Below are 24,138 nucleotides of genomic sequence, written 5' to 3'. Positions count from 1 at the left end.
GAGACACGCCCTCCGGGGAGGTGGGCGTGCGGGAGACTTGGAGCCCCCCTCCCCCGGCCTCCTCCTTCCCTCCCCGCGGGCGTTTAAAAGGTGCGGGGGGGACAGGTTCCCCCCGGGCCCCCGGAGCCTACGCGCGACCGCGCGTCTTATTTCCAACAACAAAGAAACTTGCTGATGATTAACTTGGAGGCGGGCCGTGCGCTCCGGGCCCCGCAGGGCGACAGGTCGGCCGCCGCGACGGGAGCAGGTGCGCCTCGTGGATCCCCCGCCGGGGCCTGGGAGCCGCGGCCTCACCCTCGCACCGGCGGCTTTTTTCAAAGCTCCGGACTCTTCAACCTCGTGGTTGTCCCTCCGGGCGGCGTCTGCGCGCGCCCGAGCGCCCTCCCCGCGCCCGCCGCCTCTTGGCGCAGGCGGCAGCCCCGCGGGGCGGAGCCCAGGAGCCCAGGAGCCGGGCCGGCCAGCTGCGCCGCGCGTCCCTAACCCCGCTCGCTCGCTGCCCGGCTCCGCTGCGCCGCTCCCCCGGCAGGCGCCCTCCCCCCGCGCACCCCCCGCGCACCCCCCGCGGACGTCTCGCTGCCCGCCTCACCACCCCACTGTGGGCCCGGGGACAGCGTCTCACTTTGATAACAACCGCTCCTGGCCCAGGGCCTGTCACTCCATGAAAACTCGACAAGGAGTTGCTGGAGGAGTGTGTGAACGGCAGCCTTGTCCCTATCTCAAAGTCTCGGGGGGTTCACGTTGTGCAGTTTTTTTGATACGAGGTGTGGGGCTTCCGATGGGCTTTGCTGTGTTTGGAAAATGTGAAGGAATCGCGATCTAGAGGAGTTCACTTCCCCCCCCTCCCCTCCCCCCCCCCCCACTGGAAGAACAAAATTTTTATGAAACGTCTTTCCCTGTCACTCTCAGAGGGAAGAATGCCCTAAAATTACAAGGTCAACGAGGACAGTGACGAGCCCTCCCAACAGAATGAGTGTAGCTTTGTCGTGTATAGAGGATAGGACCTCCAGGAGTGTAGCTTCAGGTGGAGGCTAACGGGGCAACGTTCTCCTGTAGGTATTTTATGTGAAAATCTATTTATTTGTTTAAAAAAAGTAGTCCTTAAAATTCAATTAAAGGTCAAACGATCATATCTGCCAATAGAAAACCATAATTTCGGGATCCCTGGGTGGCGCAGCGGTTTGGCGCCTGCCTTCGGCCCAGGGCGTGATCCTGGAGACCCGGGATCGAATCCCACATCGGGCTCCCGGTGCATGGAGCCTGCTTCTCCCTCTGCCTGTGTCTCTGCCTGTGTCTCTGCCTCTCTCTCTCTCTCTCTCTCTCTCTCTCTCTCTGTGACTATCATAAATAAATAAAAAAATTAAAAAAAAAAACCATAATTTCGGGATCCCTGGGTGGCCCAGCAGTTTAGCGCCGCCTGCAGCCCAGGGCGTGATCCTGGAGACCATCGGGCTCCCTGCATGGAGCCTGCTTCTCTCTCTGCTTGTGTCCCTGCCTCTCTCTGTGTGTCTCTCATGAATAAGTAAATAAAATCCTTTAAAAAAAAAAAACTATAATTCTAAAAAAGACCATACCATTTCCACAAAACTAAACAATGGGAATACCCCCCCCCCGCCCCCCAGGCCATTTCTCCCTTGTTTTATCATTTTATTTTATTTTGTTTTCATCATGATAAATATACTTTTTAATCCCTACCCACGTCCCCTTTGGTAACAATTAGTTGTCTATAGTTAAAGAGTCTGGTTTGTCTTTTTCCCCTTTGCTCCTTTGCTTACTTAAATGCCACATATGAGTGAGATCATATGTTATTTCTCTTTTTCTATTTCATTTAGTTTTATACTCTCTAGCTCTATTCATGTTGCAAATGGCAAAATTTCATTATTTTCTATGGTCTGGATAATATTCCATCGTGTATATGGACCACATTCTCTTTATCCATTCGTCTGTTGATGGACGCTTGGGTTGCTTCCATAGTTTGACTATTGTAAATAATGTTGTAATAAACATAGGGGTGCCTGTATCCCTTTGAATTATTGTTTTTGTATTTTGGGGGTGAATACCCAATAGTGTGCTTACTGGATCATAGGGTGGTTCTATTTTCAGTTTTTGGAGGAACCTCCATACTGAAGAATATGAATTTTTAAATATTTTCTCTGGCGGATAATTAATTTTCCACCTTTTTTAGAGTTGGACTCCTAGGTATTATGTGAGAATGTTTTAAGCGAAAAAAAGGCTCTTAACGCTAATGTACTAGTGGTTTCTACTTTCATGTGCAAATAGAAAAGAGGGTGGTGATCTGTAATAGGTCATCTCTTGCCTCCCCGGGGAAAACACTGTATTTCTTTACCTGCAGCATCCTCCTAGTTATGTTTGCATGTGAGGATTTGTTACTCTCTCTGTGGTTTCAATATTTTTTATTTACAGGGTAATAAAGAGATACAGTTTTAAATAAGTGATGAACTATAAAATGCAGGAGTAAAGATTGATATATAGCAATCATCACTGTCAACATTTAGATTTGATTATAATCATAAATAACACAAATGTTACGCATCATAAAACAACCTTCAACTGAATGCCCAATTGGCTTATTGTACGTTACTAGGCACTTAAAATATCAAACATGTCACACAGCAGCAGAAACACATACTGGCATCTTTAAAAAAAAAAAAAGGAAGGGTAATAGTCTATTGGTTTTAAGAGAGCTTTACCAAAAATAACTATTATTAATTTAACTGCTATAAGTTGAATACAAAATAAAATTGAAATTAAGAGGTGGAATCACCATGTAAAGACTCTGAATTAAGTTGGAAGCAATTCTCATATCGACTTGCACATGATACCCTTGCAGTTTTGAACAAATTGCCTAATTTTTCTGGTCCTCAGTTTTCATATCCATTATAGTGGAAAATTTTATTTTAATGATCTCTGTGGCATTTTTATAACAGGAGTGTATGAATTCCAAGGGTGTACAGTTTAAGACTCATAAGGAAAATATGACCAAATATATAGTGTCTTTTTAAGGAATGAAAAATACATACTATAGGGAAAAGTTAGTTTTGCAGAAATTAAAAAAAAAAAGCCCATGATTTATCTCTATTTTCACAACTGTGAAGAATTTTAATCAAGGTGATACTGATTTTTACCCAATCATTTTCTGTGTGGAATTAAATTTACTACAGCACCAATCAGTTGGGTGTCTACTATCTGGGAGGTGGTGTCAGGTGGTTATAGATGAATGAACAGGGTCTCAGAGACAAGTTAGTAAGTACAGAGAAGTACAAAAACAATCTAAAGAAGAATGTGTCATCAAAGAAATAAAACCAAAACTGCTGGTTGGGAAAGAGGGTGTCAAATGAGGGAGAGAATACAAAAAGGACCAAGGGCAATTTCATAAAAGAGCAAATCTGAACAAAATATAGCCAGATATTATTATTCCATATAAAAACTCTACAAGTTTCTCTCAGGTTGGTCTCCCATCCCCCACAGCACCTCTTACCATTTTTTACCACTTCCCTCAAGTTTCAACCTCACAATCACTCCTGCAGAGCCATTCAACCCTGAACCCAGCAAAAGATCTCACCATAGTCTTTTATTTACCGTCTTTCCCCTATACCTGCCGAGTCTGTCTGTAACTGTCTGCCCACACTTGTTTTCCTTTACAACAGAGGAAGCCCTAGCTCTTCTCTTGCTTAATCCTTAGCTTTCTACTTGCTCTGTAGATCTGTTTTTTTACAGACTTTGGGATTTATAGACCATCAGCATTTCCAACACTTTAGGAACTGACATAGGGCTGCTAACTTTTTAATCTTGACAACAGTATATATATATTTTTAAAATCCTCCCATCTCCTATCACTCTGAATTCCTTTTTTAAAAATGCGCTTTCAACCCTAAAGTTTTATGAACTTTACTGTTCATTTGCATTTCCCTGTGGAACAGTGAAGCCATCCCAGGACTGGTACTTTGGGGACTGCTCTGAAATGAATCCTCTCCATCCCCTCAGGGCCCATGCTATGGATTATTCTATCTTCAATATTTTCAATCTCTGCTTTACTGAAGATTAATTTATCTTCTCTCCAAATCTAAAAATAGTTTATATCTAAAACTACTTCCTCATTTCACTTTCTACTCACTTGTTTAAAAGGCAGCAAACATTCATTTTAACAACTCAGACAACACGGAAGTATAACAAAGTATACTTCAGAAGCAAATAAAGAAAAAGATAGTTTTCCTTTCCCTATCTCAATCCTAGGTAAAATCAAGGTTAAAAGGTCAATGTCTCTCTCCATACTTTTTCCAATGGTAATAGAAACACATTAATAGAAATTTTGATTTTTGCAAATAATGAATTACATCGTATGTATTTTTCTGCAACTTTTTCTTCCTGAAGTTTATCATGGATACTCTTATCTAGCTCCTTCTTTTAACTAGCTGTACAATATACTATTAATGTGCCATAATTTTTAAGCCATTTCTTTATTAATAGATCATTTAGATTTGTCCAGATTTTGTGCCATTATAAACATTGCTAGAATGAGTATCCTTATACATGTAGCTTCTTTAAATTGTGTGTTTTTTTCTATAGACTCAAATCCTTAGAGTGAGATTGTTGAAGCAAAAGATATGTATACATTTTGAATAGATACTGCCTGTAGAAGATCTATATGGATTTTGTTTGTCTTGTTTGTTTTGACACCCAACATCCATCCCATCCCCTCTTCTTCTAGTGACAGCACCTCATTTTCTTTAGATGATTTAGTCCTCCTCTATTAATTACTCTGTGCAGTTACAATGGTATTGACTCCTCCTTTGGCTTCTACATTTGGTCAATAAGAGCATAATATCACATAGGTATAATATTCTGTAGTTCAGGGATGAGCACATGACTCAATTTCAGGACAATAAGAGATCAAGGACTTTTCTTCTTTGCTAGACTTGTTGCTGTAAGGATGTAAGCTCTCTTCATGAAGACAGACTGAAGAAGAAGATAGAACTAAGACTTGGAAAGAAATTAGATTCTAATAACATTTAAATAGATTCCATCTAGCTATGTCTAGATTTTCAGTTATGTGACTCTATAAGTAACTTTTGGCTCAGAGGGGTTGTAAATTGGATTTTCTTTTTTTTTTTTTTTAAGATTTATTTATTCAGAGAGACACAGAGAGAGAGAGACTGAGAGAGGCAGAGACACAGGCAGAGGGAGAAGCCGACTCCATGCAGGGAGCCCAACAAGACTCCATCCCGGGTCTCCAGGATCACACCCTGGACTGAAGGTGGCGCTAAAACTCTGAGCCGCACCCCCCCCCCCCCCCCCCCCCCCGGGCTGCCCTGTAAATTGGATTTTCTGTTACTTTTGACCGAAGATGTCTTGAGTGAGACACTGCCAGATTACCTGTAGAATTATTGCAGTTCACATTCCAGTCAAAAGGTAGAAGAATGTCTATTCTCTGACCAGGACTGAAGCACAAATCCTAACATTTTTGTTCATACAATGTGCATTAAATGATCTCTCACTATTATTTTAATTAGTGTTTCCCTGATGACTAATAGGGCTGAACTTGTTTTCATATATTTTGGGGCTGTACATGGTCTTTTTTATGTTTTTATATTAAGTTGTTTGTCTTCATATTTTTCTGATCTTTTTTATATTAGGCCTTATTAACTCCTGGTGTTCCATATATGTAGATACTATTTTTTTCATAATCCTCTTTTGACTTTCCTCATGATGCCTTTTGTCATAAGAAGGTTTTAATTTTTGTATCGTCGAACCTGTCCATTCACTCTTAAACCCACAACAATTAGGTTATTTGGTCACCATTCCATTGAAACTGCTCTAGGAAAAAATCACCAGTGACCTCATACTTACCAAGTATGACGAACTCTTTATAGTCCTTAGCAAGCAGTTGTGTCTTCTTTTGACTACCTACTGTGTACCAAACTCTGTGCTGGGCACTGGTGGTATAAATGAGATATTGTTCTTGCCCTTAAAGAGTTTACAGTTTATTGCAACGGTCAATCAAATGAACATATTTCAGTATGTAATTGATGATGTTGAGTTTGTGTTATGGGCTGAATCATGCCCCCAAAAAAAGTTCATGTGTTTAGTATACCTCAGGACGTAATGTATTTGAAGACAAGGTTCTTAAAGAGGTGATTAAGTTAAAATAAGTTCTTTAGGGTAGGCCTGCATCATTCAGCTACTGTATCAAGCCCAATGTGACTGATATCCTTACAGCAAGAGGAGATTAGGACATAGACATGTGTGCACACAGAGGGGAAACCATGCAAAGGCGGGAGAAGATGGTCATCTACAAGCCAAGAAGAAAGGCCTCAGAAGAAACAACCCTACCAACCTCTTAATCTCAGACTGGTAGCCTCCAGAACTGTGAGAAAATATATTTCTCTTGTTTAAGCACCCAGTCTGTGGTACTTTGTTATGGCAGCATTAGCAAATGAATATAGTTTGTCTCCACAACATATCTTTCATACCTCCCCCTTGTGTAGCATCCCTGTGATTTTGGAAGGCATAGATATAAACAAACCAACAATTCCAGCACTCAAGATAATCCCATACCTCTTGTCACAGTGAGTGGATTAGGAAACCCAGACTTTGACCAATTTGTCTGTGAACCTTGAATTGCTAGTGACTCTGAGAAAGATTTTTCCTTATTCTTTAAATAAAGCTGCTAAAAGCCTGCTCTCTTTCCATTTGGATGGTGAAGGTTGAGAATATAAACCCTGGAATTACTGCAGTTACTGTCATTGTGAACAAAGCTGGCTTTAGAATAATGCTGATTCTAAAGCAGAGCAGAGAAATGGAGCAAAACTGGGGCCTTGACATCATTCAGCTACTGAATCAAATCAATCCTGATACCTGCCCAGTTATGTGAGCCAATAAATCCCCTTTGTCATTTAAGCAACTTTTATTTTTTTAAAAAACTTACAATACAAAAGGTCTTAGTTATGAGGTACACAGGGAAGGGAATCCATCACAGATCGAGTTCCCCAGGAAATACTCTTTGACATGAAGATTCAGGTGCAGAAATTTCACTGGCCTTGCTCTTGGGATCCACCTCTGGAATGAGTGAAAGAAGTAAGATTGGACACAGGAAGAAGTCAAACTATGATGCAGTCCAGCAAAGGTGTCAGCCTTGTCTACAGACAGCTTTGAAGACTTTATGCTACCTCAGTGATCAATCATTTTGGCTGAACCCAGAGAAGTAAGGAGGTCCTCCTTGAGCCAAAGGTAAGTTCTAGAGTATGATCAGTTGAAAGCTATCAGCCTCCAGTAATTCTAGCAGCTGGTATAGAATGACCTTGGTCCTGGATGGGGTGATCTCTGCAGTACACCACAATATTTATGACCATCCACCCCTTTATATATAATAAGTTCTAGAAGCAGCTCTTCCGAAGTTCTGTTGGGTCCCTTTTCCTGGAAAAATTCACTAGAAAAGGGCTGGTGGGATTAACTACAGTCCTTGAAGCTGCTTTGGGGGCCCAAATTGAAGCTAGTATCTCCTTTCTCTGCCACCCGTTCTAGATTCCCCTCGCCTGCTGTTTATTTAGTGCTTTTTTATTTATTTATTTTTAAACATTTTATTTATTTATTTATTCATGAGAGACACACAGAGAGAGGCAGAAACATAGGTAGAGGGATAAGCAGGCTCCATGCAGGGAGCCCGATGTGGGACTCGATCCCAGACCCTGGGATCACGTCCTGAGCCAAAGGCAGACGCTCAACAGCTGAGCCACCCAGATGTCCCTATTTAGTGCTTTTTTAGTGCAATGACCTAGACCATCTTCTCTGAAGTAACTTAGCCCTTCATCACCAGGTCCTTCTCAAGTTGTGGCTGTTGCACTTGCCCATGTACCATCTACATTGGTCAAGTGGAAACTAAGACACCCAAATGGATTACTTGATTATCAAACATACTCTTTCCTGTCTGCATTGTATAAGCTGTGAAGATCAGGGTCAATTATTCTTTCCTGCTGGTTTCTTGAAATGAAGATTCTAAAGTGATCTAGCAGTAGCTGGGGGTTTAACGGGACTCTTCCTGAAGCCAACATCCCTAACCTCTGGGAGAAAAAGGTTAAAAATTCCCCACGTGGATCAGTGATAACCAATGTAGAGAAATAATCCTACTTCCACCCTTCAGCTATTGGACCCCCATATATTCTCCCTATTGAGGAACCTGTACCATATAATGAATATCAATTTAGAGTTTACCTTGAGTCCTAGAGGATGATGTCCCTTCTCAGAAGGTATCCTTTGCAAGCTAGCACCTCAACTGAATCTTCAACAAGTAAGACTAATAGTTGGTCTAGGTGGCATAGTTTATGAAAAGATCAGTGGATCCTATGGTCATGTGTCCACTACTGTATTAACTCCCTGGTCATTGGACCAAACACTTTAAATCCTCAATGGTACTGGTTAAGACCATTCAGGCAAGAGGTCTAACTTGGAATATATTTTTTGTATTCCAGTCAAGATACGTACTACTTCCAGGATGGAATGAATCCAGGGTAGACAACTTGCCACCAAGTAGCTGGCAAAAGACTGGGTGATGTTATCTGGACAAGTTACTATTTCTTGTAGTTGTTTAGTGCTCTTCTGTGATGAAAGCTCTGTTGGGCTTTAATGTGTGAAGCAAAGATCTTCACATTTCATATCTACTTTTACAGATTGAACCACACGCCTTTTTCCCAGACCTCTTTATCTCCTGTCTTTCTCCCTCCAGACTCTGACCAAGCAGAGAAGCTTTTTGCCAATGCCCATAACTTTCCACTCAAACTACCCGATGCACAAGTCAAATCTCTACCCAGACGGAGATATTTCCCTCACTTTCAGGGCCACTCATAAGTGGCTGCCTGTGGCACCTGGACATTGGGACTGCCACATCCTAGATACCAATGGAAGATGGAAAGGCCAAGCCAAGCATGAGAAATAGTCTTTTGGGGATCCAAACAAAGAGTCCATGGGTCTTGAAGACTTCTTTGTATTTGTTAAATGTCTGCTCCACATTCTTGGCCTGTTTCTGCTACCTCATGAGCTACTATTTCTTCCCATAATGGAACTTGACCTTCTTTCTCTTCTCCTCTAGCATAGCTATCATGGCCTATACCTCCAGGGAATCTTGCAAACCAGGTGCCCCAGGTATGCAAACTTCTGAGTAAGCTTCAGATATACAACCTTGAGGGCAATAAAAACCACCATCTGCTTTTTCTTCTTATGGGGAAGGGGTCACAGGAGCAGGAGTGGGATCCCATCAAATACCACGAGGCTGTCCAAGGTGGCTAGGCCTTACCTGGTCTTGATCAGCAAAATGCCTTGTACCATTCTACCAAAAGATATAGCCAGTGGCCCAGAAGTAACAGGGGACTGGAAGTGGTAGGGCTCACAGGATGAGTTGGTGTTCATGCATTTGTGGAAGAAGACCAGGTACCACAATTTGTTTCTGTAGAAATTGCCAGAAATGTGGATGCCCTCACAGTGCATGACTACCAACTTCCTGGTGGGCAGTACTACTTAGCCATGATGCTCACCTGACAACACCGAAGATGGCCATGGCTATCCATGTACTGTGACTAGCCCCAATACTGTCTTTGGCATCTGACTGGAAAAGGCCAGAAATTATTCAAAAGATATTTAAGACTCCATTGCAGATGATATGACCTCACTCCAGAACCCATGGGATCTGTGTTGTGATGGTCCCACTGGGACTTGCCATAAACTATTAAATTTATTTATAGACAAAGAAGTTTGAATATATATGGAGAAAGCAAAAATCTTTATGAATCTCATCATTAGAGACAATTCTTGTCATCAGCATCCTAGTAAGCATCTCTTTAGACCTTTTTCCGTATATTTACATAAACAAAACTATCAATGTGATTGCTGTTTTACAATCTGCTTTTTGATTCAATAATATGTCAGTGGATCTAGAAATACATCATTTCTTTGTTTGGATATATCATAAATTATCTAACCAGCTTGCTGTAGATAATGAGTTCTTACCTGGATGGTACTGCCCTCTAGAGTATGTTTTGTGTTTAGAGTATTTACATTTTTAAATACGAATTTTGTTACAAATTGCTTTCCTTTTATTTCTCTTTAATATTACAATTAGGTATATTTTGTTTTAGATATCTATGACTTCCATTTCAGGACTGTAAAGGAAGTCTTAACAAAATATTTATTATATAAAGGGGACTGAGTCAGCTAGGATGGATTGAGAAGCATTACTTATAGATGGACATAGAATACTTCCAATTTTCAATATTACAAAGCAGGCTCTAATGAATATATATATATATATGTATATATATATATATATATATATATACATATATATATATACACACACATTCATCCTTTGGAGTAGGTTTGCTACATTAAAGAGATTGCTCTTTCTACAAAAGCTAGATAAAACTTTCTCAAAACTCAGATTTTATGCTCTAGGATAAACCTAGAATCTTCCCCATGATTCTGAAAGTTGCAGTAATTTATTTTATTCCTAGTCACTTCTGATTTTAATTTCTGATTTACCTAATTTCTCTTTCTCTTCTGTGTTTTTGTTTGTTTTGTTTTTAGCAACAGCTATTTTGAGATATACTTTACACACCATACAATTCACCCATTTAATGTATACAGTGCAATGGTTTTTGATGTATTCAGAGTTGGGCAAGCATCCTTGCAATCAATGTTTGTTTCTTTTTTATTTTTAAATATTTTATTTATTTATTCATGAGACACACACACATACACACACAGAGACAGAGAGAGAGAGAGAGAGAGAGAGGCAGAGACACAGGCAGAGGGATAAGCAGGCTCCCTGTGGGGAGCTCAATGTGGGACCCAGTCCACAGACCCCCGGAACACAACCTGAGCCAAAGGCAGTTGCTCAATCACTGAGCCACCCAGGTGCTACTCGATGTTTGTTTCTTTTAAAGATTTTATTTACTTTAGAAAGTGTGTCGGCGGGAGTGGGGCAGGAGGGGCAGAGGGAGAAGGTGAGGAAGACAGAATACCAAGCCAACTCTGCGCTGAGTACAGAGCCTGACATAGGGCTCAATCCCAGGACCCTGAGATCATGACCTGAGCTGAAATCAAGAGTTGGTCACTCAACCAATTGAGCTACCTAGATGCCCCTTTCAAAAATCAATGTTTTAAGAGCATTGTTTTCATCACCCTCTTCCCCTAAATCCTATACCCACTAGAATTCACTCCTCATCTCCCTAGCTGCAACCCTTTGGCCCGAGGCAACCCCTAATCTACTCTATGTCTATGGACTTGCCTATTCTGGATAGTTTTTATAAATGGGATCATAAAAGATGTGGGCTTTTGTGACTGGCTTTCACTTAGCATAATGTTTTTCAAGGTTCATTCATGTTCTAGCATGTAACAGCATTTCTTTTTTTATTCTTGTTTAATTTATTTTGTTGAATAATATTGTCTTATGGATATACCACATTTTATTTATCTGTTCATCAGTTGATGGGCATTTCGGTTGTATCCACTTTTTGGCTATTATGAATAATACTGTTATGAATATTCATGTACAAGTTTTTGTGTGAACATATGTTTTTATTTCTCTTGGGTGTATACTTATCAGTGGAATTGCTAGGTCCATATGGTAACTCTGTTTAACTATTTGAAGAACTGCCAAATTCTTTACCAAAGAAGCTGCACTATTTTATATTCCCATCAGTAATGTATGAGGATTCCAAATTCTCTACACACCCTACAACACTTGTAACTTTCTGTGTTTTTATTACAACCATTCTATTGAGTGTGAATTTGTATCTCATTGTGATTTTAATTTGCCTTTCCCTCATAGCTAATGATGCTGAACATCTTTTCATGTGTTAATTTGTCTGTATATCTTTGGAGAAATGGCCATTCAAATCATTTACCCATTTTTTTTTTTTTAAAGTAGGCCCCGCATCCAGTATGGAGTCCAAGAAGGGGCTTGGGCTCACTACCCTGAGATCAAGACCTGAGCCGAGGTCAAGAGTTGGACACCTAACTGACTGAGCCACGCAGGTGCCCCTCATTTGCCCATTTTTATTTTTTTTTATTTTTTTTTTAATTTTTATTTATTTATGATAGTCACACAGAGAGAGAGAGAGAGAGAGAGAGAGAGAGAGGCAGAGACACAGGCAGAGGGAGAAGCAGGCTCCATGCACCGGGAGCCCGACGTGGGACTCGATTCCGGGTCTCCAGGATCGCGCCCTGGGCCAAAGGCAGGCGCCAAACCGCTGCGCCACCCAGGGATCCCATCATTTGCCCATTTTTAATTGGACTATTTTTCTTATTATTGAGTTGTAAATTCTTTATATATTCTAGATAAAAACCTTTATCATATATTTGCTTTGTAAATATTTTTCCCACTCTATGAATTATCTTCACTTTCTTGATGGTGTTCTTTGAAGAACAAATTTTTAAATTTTGATGATGTCCAATTTATCTATCTTTTCTTTAGTTGCTTGTGATTTGGTGTCATATCTAATGAACTGTTGCCCATTCCAGCATCACGAAGATATATGCCTATCTTATCCTGTAAGATTTTAAGTTTTAACTCATACATTTAGGCCTTTGATCCATTAATTTTTGTATGTGTATATGCATAAATTTTGTGTATATGCAATTTCAGTCTTTTGCATGTGCATATCCAGTTGCAGTCCAGAAAGACTTCCTTTCTTTATTAAAATGTCATCACATTGTTGTTGAAAACCAATTGACCACAAATTTGAAGGTTTATTTCTGGACTCCTCAGTTCTATTCCATTGATCTTTTTTTTTTTAATTTTTTTTAATTATTTTTTTTCTTCATTTTATGATAGTCACACAGAGAGAGAGAAAGAGAGGCAGAGACACAGGCAGAGGGAGAAGCAAGCTCCATGCACCGGGAGCCCGATGTGGGATTCGATCCCGGGTCTCCAGGATCGCGCCCTGGGCCAAAGGCAGGCGCCAAACCGCTGCGCCACCCAGGGATCCCTGTTTACAATTTTTTAATTGAAATTCAATTTGCTAACGTATAACACCCAGTGCTCACCCCATCAAGTGCCCTCCTCAGTGCCCATCACCCAGTTTCCCCATCCCTCCAGCCCGCCTCCCCTTCCACTACCTTTTGTTTGTTTCCTAGAGTTAGGAGTCTCTCTTACACTATTGGTGGGAATGCAAACTGGTGCAGCCACTCTGGAAAACAGTGGGGAGGTTCTTCAAAGAGTTAAAAATAGAGCTACCCTATGACCCAGCAATTGCACTACTGGGTTTTTACCCCAAAGATACACATATAGTGAAACACCAGGACACCTGCACCCCAATGTTTATAGCAGCAATGTCCGCAATAGCCAAACTGTAGAAGGAGCCTCAACATTCTTCTTTGGTTCTTTCTTTTCTAAGTTTCCAATCTCACCTTATAATGATGCAGGTTGCCCTGAACTCTGTATTTTGGATCTTCGCACCAGAAAAACTACAGATTATTGGAGCCCCACACTGTGCCACAACTTTGGCCTAACCTCAGGCTTAATGGTCTTCCACCCAAAATGTGAAGTACCTTGTGTCACTCTCTTCTTCCAGTTTTTCAGTTTTTCTCTCAAAACTGCGTCTTGTTTTTTTTGCTTACTCTCCAGAAACTTCAAGTAATTTTTGTCTTTTGTCCAAAGTTTATTATCCTTAGAAGAGTTAGTATTTTAGGAGCTGACTCTGCCATCTAGTTCTCTATTCAGTTCTTTTCTTTTGAAAAGATGTATAAAAAATTCTCACAAGTGCCCTCTACAAACTGGAAAAGAACATGGTCAATTTGCCAAGGAAAAATTACTCCCTTTTTTCTCTCCTAATCAACTCCCACCCACTTGTAAGTATCCATTATTATCTCCCTCCTTACTCATCCCTAGACTCACAAACTTATATTAAGATATAAAGGATTTTCCCTTTTTAAAAAAAGAATCAAACTATACTTATTACTATGTAGCTTTTTTTAGTGTGTCTTGAACAGATTTATAGGTTAACATACATATCTAATACATTTTCAATAACTTCAGAAGTCTAGATTTTTTTAAAAGATTTTATTTATTTATTTATTAATGAAAGACAGAGAGGCAGAGACATAGGCAGAGGGAGAAGCAGACTCCTCTTGGGGAGCCTGATGTGGAACTCGATCCCAGGACACTGGGGTCACAACCTGAGCCAAAGGCAAATGCTCAACCACTGAGGCACCCTGGTGCCCCAAAAGTCTAGATTTTTGACTGTCCATATAGAACATTAGCAAATAATGTCTTGAAGGTAGAAGTAATATTTCCCATCAATCCGTGTGAGCTCAGAGCCCAGCCCCAGTCTGGATTAGCAGAGAGGAAGACCCAGCAACCTCAATACTAGTTTTAGAATCTTTCTGGGTTAAAGAAGATGGAGGTCTCTTTCTACAGCAGATTAGAATCACTACAGATGGAAATTGTATAGTGTGTCTTCTTCATGCAAAGAGAATTTCCTGAGAGTATTATAAATAATCAGAGCAAAACACAGAGAATTTTACAGTATTAAAACAACAGATGAAGCACTTTTCATGACAACACTCTAAAGCTTTATATAATTCTCTCTTTCCCTTGGATGGTGGCGTCATTAGAGTCAACTAAGAGTAGTTCCACGATAAAATAGGATACTAAGAATAATAGGACAGATTTTTAAAATCCAGATGATTTTATAGCCATTTATGGAATAGTTAGCTGCAAATTATAAAACAATCTTATCTGATGCCTATCTAATCATGTTGTCACTTGAAGAGCTCAAGGAATAAATTTTACTAAACCTAACATCAGTTGAGATCTTTATAACACATTTATTTTTTCTTTTGATCATATAAAGCTTTAGCTCTCTTCCAGAGATATGACACTTTTTCCTGAGATCTACCAGTTTGTTTAAACACAATGCCAGCACATTTCATTCTGGGTATTATATTCTGAATATGAATATATGTTTTGACTATTGTAAATAATGCTGCAACGAATATAGGGGTGCAGCTATCTCTCCAAAATGGTGAATTAATTTCCTTCTGATATATACCCAGGAAAGGAATTAATGAATAATGAGATAGTTCTATATTTAATTTTTTGAGGACTTTCCATACTGTTCTCCACAGTGCTGAAACTTATTTTTTTTAATATTTTATTTATTTATTCATGAGAAACACAGAGAGAGAGAGAGAGAGAGAGGCAGAGACACAGGCAGAGGGAGAAACAGGCTCCACACAGAGAGCCCGTTGTGGGACCCGATCCTGGAGATCCAGGATCAAACCCAGGGCTGCAGGCGGAGCTAAACCGCTGCACTATCGGGGCTGCCCTGAAACTTAATTTTGATTGCATAAAAAACCCAACCCTTTCACTCCTTCTCTGCTTATGCTTCTGATGTCACAATATATCTCCTTTGTATTATGTATTCATTAATAGTGTAAGGTAGTTACATGTATTTCTTTTTAAGATTTATTTATTTGAGAGAGAGCAAGAGAGAGAATGAACTGGGGGGAGAAGGACAAGCAGGCTCCTCACTGAGCTGAGAACCCAACGTGGGGCTTGATCCTAGGACCCTGGGATCATGACCTTCGCCAAAGGCAGATGCTTAACTGACTAGAGATGTACCCAGGCACCCTGTGTATTTTTATATTTTTGTTGCTTAAGCTTTATTAGCATCAAATGGTTAACACCCCACCATAATCGAGTATTAAAGTATTCTAAATTTGATTATAACTTTACCTTTACCTATGTGTTGTATATTTTCACATGTTTTCGTCTTACTAGTGTTCTTTCATTTCAGTTTGAAAAACTCCTTTCAGCATATCCTGTAAGGCAGTTCTAGTGGCGATAAACTTCCTTCATGTTCATGAACTTAGACGCCCGGATCTCTCCCCTGATTTGGAAAGTTCTCAGCCATTATTTCTTTAAATAAGTTTTCTGCCCCCTTCTATTTCTTGGACTCCAATAATTCACAGATCATGTCTTTTAGTGTTACTCATAGATCACATAGGATTTCTTCATTCTTTTTCATTTTGTTTCTCTATTCTCTGACTGGATAATATAAAGGTCCTATCTTCTGATTCCGATTTTTTGCTTCATTCTGATGTTGATGTAATCTGTTGCATTTTTTCATTTCATTCATTGTATTAATCAGCTCCAGAATCTCTGTTTTGTTCTTTTTATTTATATCTCTTTGCTAAACTACTCATTTTAGTCATGTATTCTTTTCACCATTTCATTGCATTCTCCTCCTTTGTTTTCTTGTAGTTAATTGAGATTTCTTAAAACAGCCATTTTGAATTCTGTATTGGGTAAATCACAGATTTCCATGTCTTTGTGTTGATGACAAATGAGTTTTGTGATCATTTGATAGTGTCTTGTTTCCTTGATTTTTCATGTTCCTTGATGTCTTGCACCATTGTCTTCGCATACTTCCTTCAGTCTTTGCTGGGTGACTTTGGGAAAGAAAATCTTCCTTCAGCCTTGCTACAGATTCTGAGGCATTCTCAGACCTTTTATGGATATGCCTGCTGAACATTTCTTACTTCATCTTGTGACAGAATTCTTAAGCTTCTTTGCTTTCTTTCAATCCTGCAACATACCAGGCCAGGTGCCAATAGCCTACATTTTGCTTTTCTTAGGATAATGCTAAAGCTCAAATTTGTAGTCTCTCTTTGACTCATGGATTCAGTCTGGTTTTCTGTGTATACTTACTAAATTACTCTCATTGCCATTGAGAGTTCACATAGGGAGCCAGCCACAGAGTGGGGTACGTGGGTGAGGCAAGTTGAGTGCTGGGGGTACCTATGTGCGGTTGAGGTGATTTGTAAGTAGTGTCCTCAGTGGCTTGTGGGCAGGCTTTTTGATGGAGTTGATGATGCTGTTAGTAGGATCCATGTCCCTTTAATGCCCTCAGAGAGTCCTATCTGCTGCCCTTCAAGCCTTTAGCCACCTGCCAGTTGTGCAGCTTAAGACTCAGTACTACTTTAGGTGGGATGAGAAAGGTATAAACCTCTTGGGCTGCATCCTGCACAGTCACACACACTCACTTTCCCCTGTAGGAGAAATCATATGCCAGTTAGTTCTCCCTTGACACTGAACTGTGCCACCTCAGATGAAGGATGACATGAGTAAAGTCACTTTTTCTTACCCTCTCTAATGTGTCCAAATTTGTATTTTTAAAAAGATTTTATTTATTTATTCATGAGAGACACACAGAGAGAGGCAGAGACACAGGCAGAGAGAGAAGCAGGCTCCAAGCAGGGAGCCTGATGTGGGACTTGATCCCATGACTCCAGTTTCATGCCCTGAACTGAAGGCAGGTGCTCAACTGCTGAGCCACCCAGGTGTCCCCAAACTTGTATTTTTTTGTACTAGCAGTGTGCTGGAACTTCTCTCCTAAACTCCTGGACTTTCACAAAGGCTCTGCAGGTGATTTTCTAAGGCCAAGTTCAGTGGTCTTCCAGACCACAGCCAAGAGGGACTGGAGCTGGTTTATGGACCATTGGAGAGGCCATAGCCAAGACAAAGGTCAGTATGTCTACTACTGAAGGAATGAGGTGGTGATACTCCTCTCAGGTCTTTTGGTATATGGTGATGGATCCTGATGGACTTCCCCCCTACACACCCACAAAACCAAACAATTTTCAGCAATACTAGCTGGGAGTCCTATAGTCCAATTTAATATTGACACTATCTGTAGTTAGTATAGATCCCACAGGTTAAGGACTTGGTCCCAGAAGACTGCCCTTGCAGCTTTAGCTGTCATTTGTAAGTCCTAGTTTGTCATCTTTTCTTCTTCTTCTTCCCAGCTATAAATTGTATGGTTTGATGCCCCGTACCACTTGGATTCAGTCTTTGGTAGAACAGCTCACTGAACTCACAGAAACAGTTACTTATGTGTCTGTTATACAATAAAGGATATGAAAAAGGGTACAGATGAACAGTCACATGAAGAGATACATTGGGTGAGGTCCTGAAGAGTCTTGAGTGCAAGAACTTCTGTCACCATGGAGTTGAGTGCACCACCTTCCTGGTACCTGGATGTATTCACCAACCTGGAAGCTCTCTTTGAGGGGTTTTATGGAGGCTTCATCATATAGGTATGATCAGTCAGTAACTCAGTCTCTAGTACCTCATCCCTACCTGGAGGATAGGGAGTGGGTTGGAATTTCCTTGTCCATTTCTGCTGAACAACTCCCATCCTAAAGCTGTCCAGGAGCCCATCAAGAGTCACCTCCTTAGAGCAAAAGACACAGCTGTCACCCAGGAATTCCAGGGAATTTAGGACCTTTATGTTATTGACTGGGATCAAAGACTAAATATTAAAAGGAAGATGTTCCGAACGTTCTTATCACTTAGAAAATTACAAGATTTACAAGGTACCAGGAACTAGGGGCAAAGACCAATATACATATATTTTCTATTAGGTCACAATAATTGTCCCACAGTTCTTGGAAAGTCTGTTCTGGTTGTTTTGTTTTGCTTTGTTTTGTTTTTTTCGGTATTCTTTTTTTCTTTTCCTTTCATTTTTGGAAGTTCCTGTTGTGATATCTTCAATCTCAGCTATCCTTTTCTCAGCTATATTTTCATTTCTATTACAATGTTTTTGACCTCTAGCATTTCTTTTGATTTTTTTCTTAGAACTTTCATCTCTTTGCTTACATCATCCGTTTCTTCTTGCATGTGTCTATTTTATGCAGTAGAGCCTTTAGCATGCTAATTGTAGTTGTTTTAAATACCTGGTCAGATTATTCCATTATCTTTGCCATATTTGAGTCTTGTCCTGATGCTTTGTCTTTTTTTTTTTTTTTTTAAGATTTTGTTTATTTATTCATTGAGAGACACAGAGAGAGAGAGGCAGAGACACAGGCAGAGAAGCAGGCTCCATGCAGGGAGCCTGACGTGGGACTCGATCCTGGGTCTCCAGAATCAGGCCTTGGGCTGAAGGCGGTGCTCAACCACTGAGCCACCAGGGCTGCCCTGCTTTGTCTTTTCAAAGTGTGTTTTTTGCCTTTTAGTATTAGTATGCCTTGTGATATTTTTCTTGTTAGCCATTCATGATGTACTCTCTATAGACTGAATATTTGTATCGTCCCCAACTTTAAAATTCCCCCCAAAATGTTGAAACCTATTCCCAATGGGATGATATTTAGCAGTAGGGTTTTGGAAGGTGATTAGTTCATGAGGGTGGAATGCTTACAAAGGGGACTACAACACTTATAAAAGACACCCCAGAGAGCTCCCTTGCCCCTTCTACCATTTGAGGATACAGCTAGAAGATAGCTGTCTATAAACCAGGAAGTAGGCACCTACAAGGTACCTTGATCTTTAACTATCCAGCCTCTAGAACTGTGAGAAATAATTTTTGTTGGTTTAGAATCCACCCAGTTTATAAGCTCCTACAAAAAAATATATAGTAGCCTCAATGGACGGAGGCATACTAGGTGAAAGTAACTGCTTTAAGTAGGTCTTTAGGAATAGAATATGATAGTAAGTTATGGGGGGAGGGGTGAGTAGGAAATGTTTGATAATCCTATGGTTATATCTCAATATATTTTTTTAAGATTTTATTTTTAAGTAATCTTGACACCCAACGTGGGGCTAAAACTTATAATCCTGAGCTTAAGAGCCACGTGCTCTACTAACTGATCCCGCCAGGCACCCCAGTTAAGTCTTGGTCTTTTAGTGAAGATTGCATGTCTCAACTGTGGACCTCACAAGTGCTTCTCAGTGCTCCCATTTCCTCTTTAGGTGGGAAGAATGGGCTGGAGTTAGGTATTTCCTTTCCTCTAGGCCAGTTAGTCTCTGATGAAACTCCAATAGTTCATGCTGTGCTAAAATAGTTTCTCTTAAGGATAGGTCTTGTTAAGAACAGAATGCTCTGGCTTATTTGAAGCTTGAGTGTATTTTTCTCTGATATGAGAACTGTAGAGCTCCAGGAATTAAAACACCAAAATATGGGAGCCCTTCTATGAGTGGGTCTTCCTGGAGTTTTTAACTATCAGAATTGTCCATACTGAGTTTCCAGAAATTCATCAGTGACAGTTTAGGCTTTCCTACTTTGGCCCTGGCTCTCCTTGTTTCTGCTTGTGTTTCTTCTCTGGTAAGTCATGATTCTTTGTATTCACATCTGTGTCTCTCCAATTTGGGGGGAATGGGTATTTGCCTCATGATTTCACTTCTCTGACAATCATAAGAAAAGGTTTTGGTTTTTTGATTTGTTCAGCTTTTACTTGTCAGAACTGAGTGATGACTTCTATGTTGCTTATATGCCAGACTGGAAACTAGAAGAACCATATCATTTTAATGATGAAAAAAAAAACTAAGGGAGTAACAAAGAATTGTTGAATGAAAAATAAAATAGTTTAAAGTTCAAATATTATCTCTCTGTACATTTCAATTCAAATGTCATCTATATTTAGCTCAAATATTATTCCCCTGTATATTTAGTAAGAAAAAGCAATCTGTTACTGCTTCTCTCTACTTAAGTGTAGTAGATTCTCAGCTTTATATTTGGCCATATTTTCTGCTGGTAGAATAAGGATTCTGAGTATAGTTCAGTTCATTATTACTCAATCTGTATTAGGTCTAGCCTCCTAAAGACATTTCTGAGTCCTAGGGAGAAAAAACTAAATGGCTTTAAGTAAAAAATCAAAAGGGCTGTTTCAATAAAATCTTTAACCCAGTAGGCCCCAAGTTTTGGTACTGCACTCAGAGTTAGAAATCTGAGGAGCCATCTGCCCACCCCTGTTATAGACAACAATGCAGTTTGGGTACCTTGAGAAAAAGTGTCATTGTCTTTGGAAAACTATTCTGCTTGGCAAGTCTTCAGGAGGGACTATGACATGCAGAGGAACAGCATGTGATGGTGTTAAGTTCCCACCATTGCTCAACAGAGCAGCAGTAGTCATCAGTGAAGAATTGCTTTGTTAGATGTAACTGTAAGAGAGTTTTTTTGCAGTCAAATATGGTAGAACAAATATGGTGGGAGTTTAGGGCAAGCGAGATATTGTAGGAATACTTAGGGGATACCTTGGAAGGGATCAGAGATACTATATCATCACTAGGAAGCCACTGGGAAGTAAAATTTGGACCTTAAGAAAAGTGTGGCATAATTTTTGGTGCCAAGTGAAATTTGGCTATATTATACTAATATCCATTCAATATCTTGACACATAGCCTTTTCTACCCTTATTACCATTAGTGAGAAGCAGCAGATTTTTTTCGTAGTCTTCAAGTTGTTAACAGTGAGTATATGAAGTGAATAAATAAAAGAACCTCTGCTAAAATGCACTCAACTGCTAAGAGGATAAAGTAAAACTCATTTTGGCTTACATATAGTGTCAAAAGGGATAAGGCAAGCCAGTATTTATTATCCATAAATCACAATATACCATTTTCAAAATGAGTTTTATATTAATACATATTAAAGAAAAGACATATTCTAACTTTTTAAAACAAATTGAAGAATGACTCATTCCACTTGCAAACACATTTTAAAATAAATGCAATCTTAATTTAGAGACCACCAACATTAACACTGTTCCTTTCAAATTAAAACACACAAAGGAAAATTTAATAGCATTCAACGGAAAGAAGTTATCTCATTATAGAACCTATAACAAAGAGTTCCTGTGTTTTGGAGGAACAGTGAAATGAGATGTTAGATAATTGACCATGTAATGCTATTTTGCCACATTTTCTCCTGAGGAAGATATTGGCTACATGGTTTTCCTTAAGTAGAGACCAAGCGATTTCAAGTGGAATCCCCACTGATTATTTTAATATCATATTGTTTTAGTTCTAACATTTAACATTTCCTGAAGATTCTGAAACACTTAGTACTAAAGAGAAGACACTAAAATTTATATTACTCAAGGGAAGAAATGAGCATTTCTTCTTTTTAAATGGTGATAAAAATAAAATTTCCTGAGCTTTCTTGCTTGTTTGAAAATCCATCATTCTGAGTACTTGGACTAATTTGGAATCAGGAACATTAATTCTGTGGCAGTCTTGAATTGCCCCTTAAGCTCAAGAACCTTTTACAATCCTTTAGAAGAATCTTCTATCACATTGGCTCTTTTTCTCAGATTTACTCAAGTTTCCCAGAGACATCAGTAGTAAGTATAGGGCATTTGTTCATCTTAGCAACGAATTCACTTTAAAATTTCTTCACTGGAAAAATTAGAATGGAATATGACAGATTATCTCTTACATGCTTTTTGTCACATACATTACTTTTAGATAAAAATCCCAACACTCATTCTATTTTTAAAGGATAGGCTTATTTGGAAGATTTTGTATGTTAATTCTAGTAAAATTAGATCTCTGTCATGATCAAGGTGTTATAAATGGTTTTGGTGATAGAGAGTAGATTCACAAATTGAGACATTGACTGATAATAGTGTATGCAACTTGGGGATCTAGGATCATAGTGTTAATAACTGTACATTTTCCAATGGTGTAGAGTAGTAATCCTCATAAATTTTCTGTCCTTCCTCACGTCTTTTCAATATACTGTTGTGCTGCTTTTCATGATTGTGTAACAAAAGATCCTTGGAACATCTCTATTCCTTTTTCTCAAATACATTTACCTAATATTACATACTTTAAAGTTCACCATGCCTGGCAGCTGTTTTGTTATGGTGTGTTTTAAAAAGATAATTAAGGACAAAGATACAGATCTGAGTATATAAAATAAACAACACAAAACTGAAAAGCAAGATAAAATTAGAGAACTCAAACTACCATATTTCAACACTTTACTATAAAGCTATAATAATCAAGCAGAATGGCATTAGCAAAATAATAGACACATAACTCAATGAAGCAGAATAGAGAATTCAGAAATAGAATATCACAAATATAGTCAACTGAGTAACAAAGCTACAAAAGCAATTCATCAGACAAGTAATAGTCTTTTCTTTTTTTTTAAATTTTTTTTAAATTTTTTATTTATTTATGATAGTCACACAGAGAGAGAGAGAGGCAGAGACATAGGCAGAGGGAGAAGCAGGCTCCATGAACCGGGAGCCCGACGTGGGATTCGATCCCGGGTCTCCAGGATCAGGCCCTGGGCCAAAGGCAGGCGCTAAACCGCTGCGCCACCCAGGGTTCCCAAGTAATAGTCTTTTCAACAAATATTGCTTATATGATTGGATATCCATATGCAAAAAATTAATGTAGACACAGACTTTACACCCTTCACAAAAATTAGTTCAAAGCAGATTAAGATCTAAATATGAAATGAAAAATGTAAAGCTTATAGAAGAAAACATGAGAAAATTGCAACTTTGAATTTGGTGATGCAGTTTTATTTATTTATTTATTTATTTAGGTTTTTTTTTTTTTTTGAGCGAGAGAGGGAGAATGTGAGTAGTGGGGAGGGGCAAAAGGAAAAGGAGAATCTCAAGCAGGCTCTATGCCCAGCACAGAGCCTGACATGGGGCTTGATGCCATGACCCTGGGATCATGACCTGAGCTGTAATCAAGAGTCAGACCAACTGAGTCACCCAGGTGTCCCGATAATGCGGTTTTATTTTATTTTATTTCTTTTTTTTTAAGATTGTATTTATTTAATCATGAGAAAGAGAAAGGCAGAGACACTGGCAGAGGGAGAAGCAGGCTCCATTCAGGGAGCCTGATATGGGACTTGATCCTGGGACTCCAGGATCATGCCCTGGGCCGAATGCAGGGGCTAAACTGCTGAGCCACCCAGGGATCCCCGATAATGTGGTTTTATATACAACACCAAACACATGATCCATGAAAGAACACATAGATGTTGGACTCATTAAAATTCAAAAATTTTGCTCTGCAGAAGATCCTGTTAGAAGAATGAAAACATAAATCACTGTCTGGTAAGATATTTGCAAATCAAACATCCAAAGTATCCAAAGTATACAAAGAACTGTTAAAAATCAACAATAAGAAAACAAACCAGGGATCCCTGGGTGGCACAGCGGTTTGGCGCCTGCCTTTGACCCAGGGTGCGATCCTGGAGACCCAGGATCGAATCCCACGTCAGGCTCCCGGTGCATGGAGCCTGCTTCTCCCTCTGCCTATGTCTCTGCCTCTCTCTCCCTCTCTCTCTGTATGACTATCATAAATAAATTAAAAAAAAAAAAAGA

The 24,138-nt window shown here is 39.5% G+C and overlaps 1 pseudogene; it reads right to left on the bottom strand.

The window, feature by feature from the left end:
- Window positions 1-8,899: 8,899 nt before the first annotated feature.
- Window positions 8,900-9,565, bottom strand: LOC140616981 (large ribosomal subunit protein uL13 pseudogene; annotated as a pseudogene).
- Between the last annotated feature and the right edge of the window lie 14,573 nt (window positions 9,566-24,138).

The sequence above is a fragment of the Canis lupus genome, chromosome 25 (assembly GCF_048164855.1).
Source record: "Canis lupus baileyi chromosome 25, mCanLup2.hap1, whole genome shotgun sequence".
NCBI lineage: Eukaryota > Metazoa > Chordata > Mammalia > Carnivora > Canidae > Canis > Canis lupus.
Note: the sequence above shows the minus strand (reverse complement) of the source record. Positions and strands in the feature narration are given on the sequence as shown.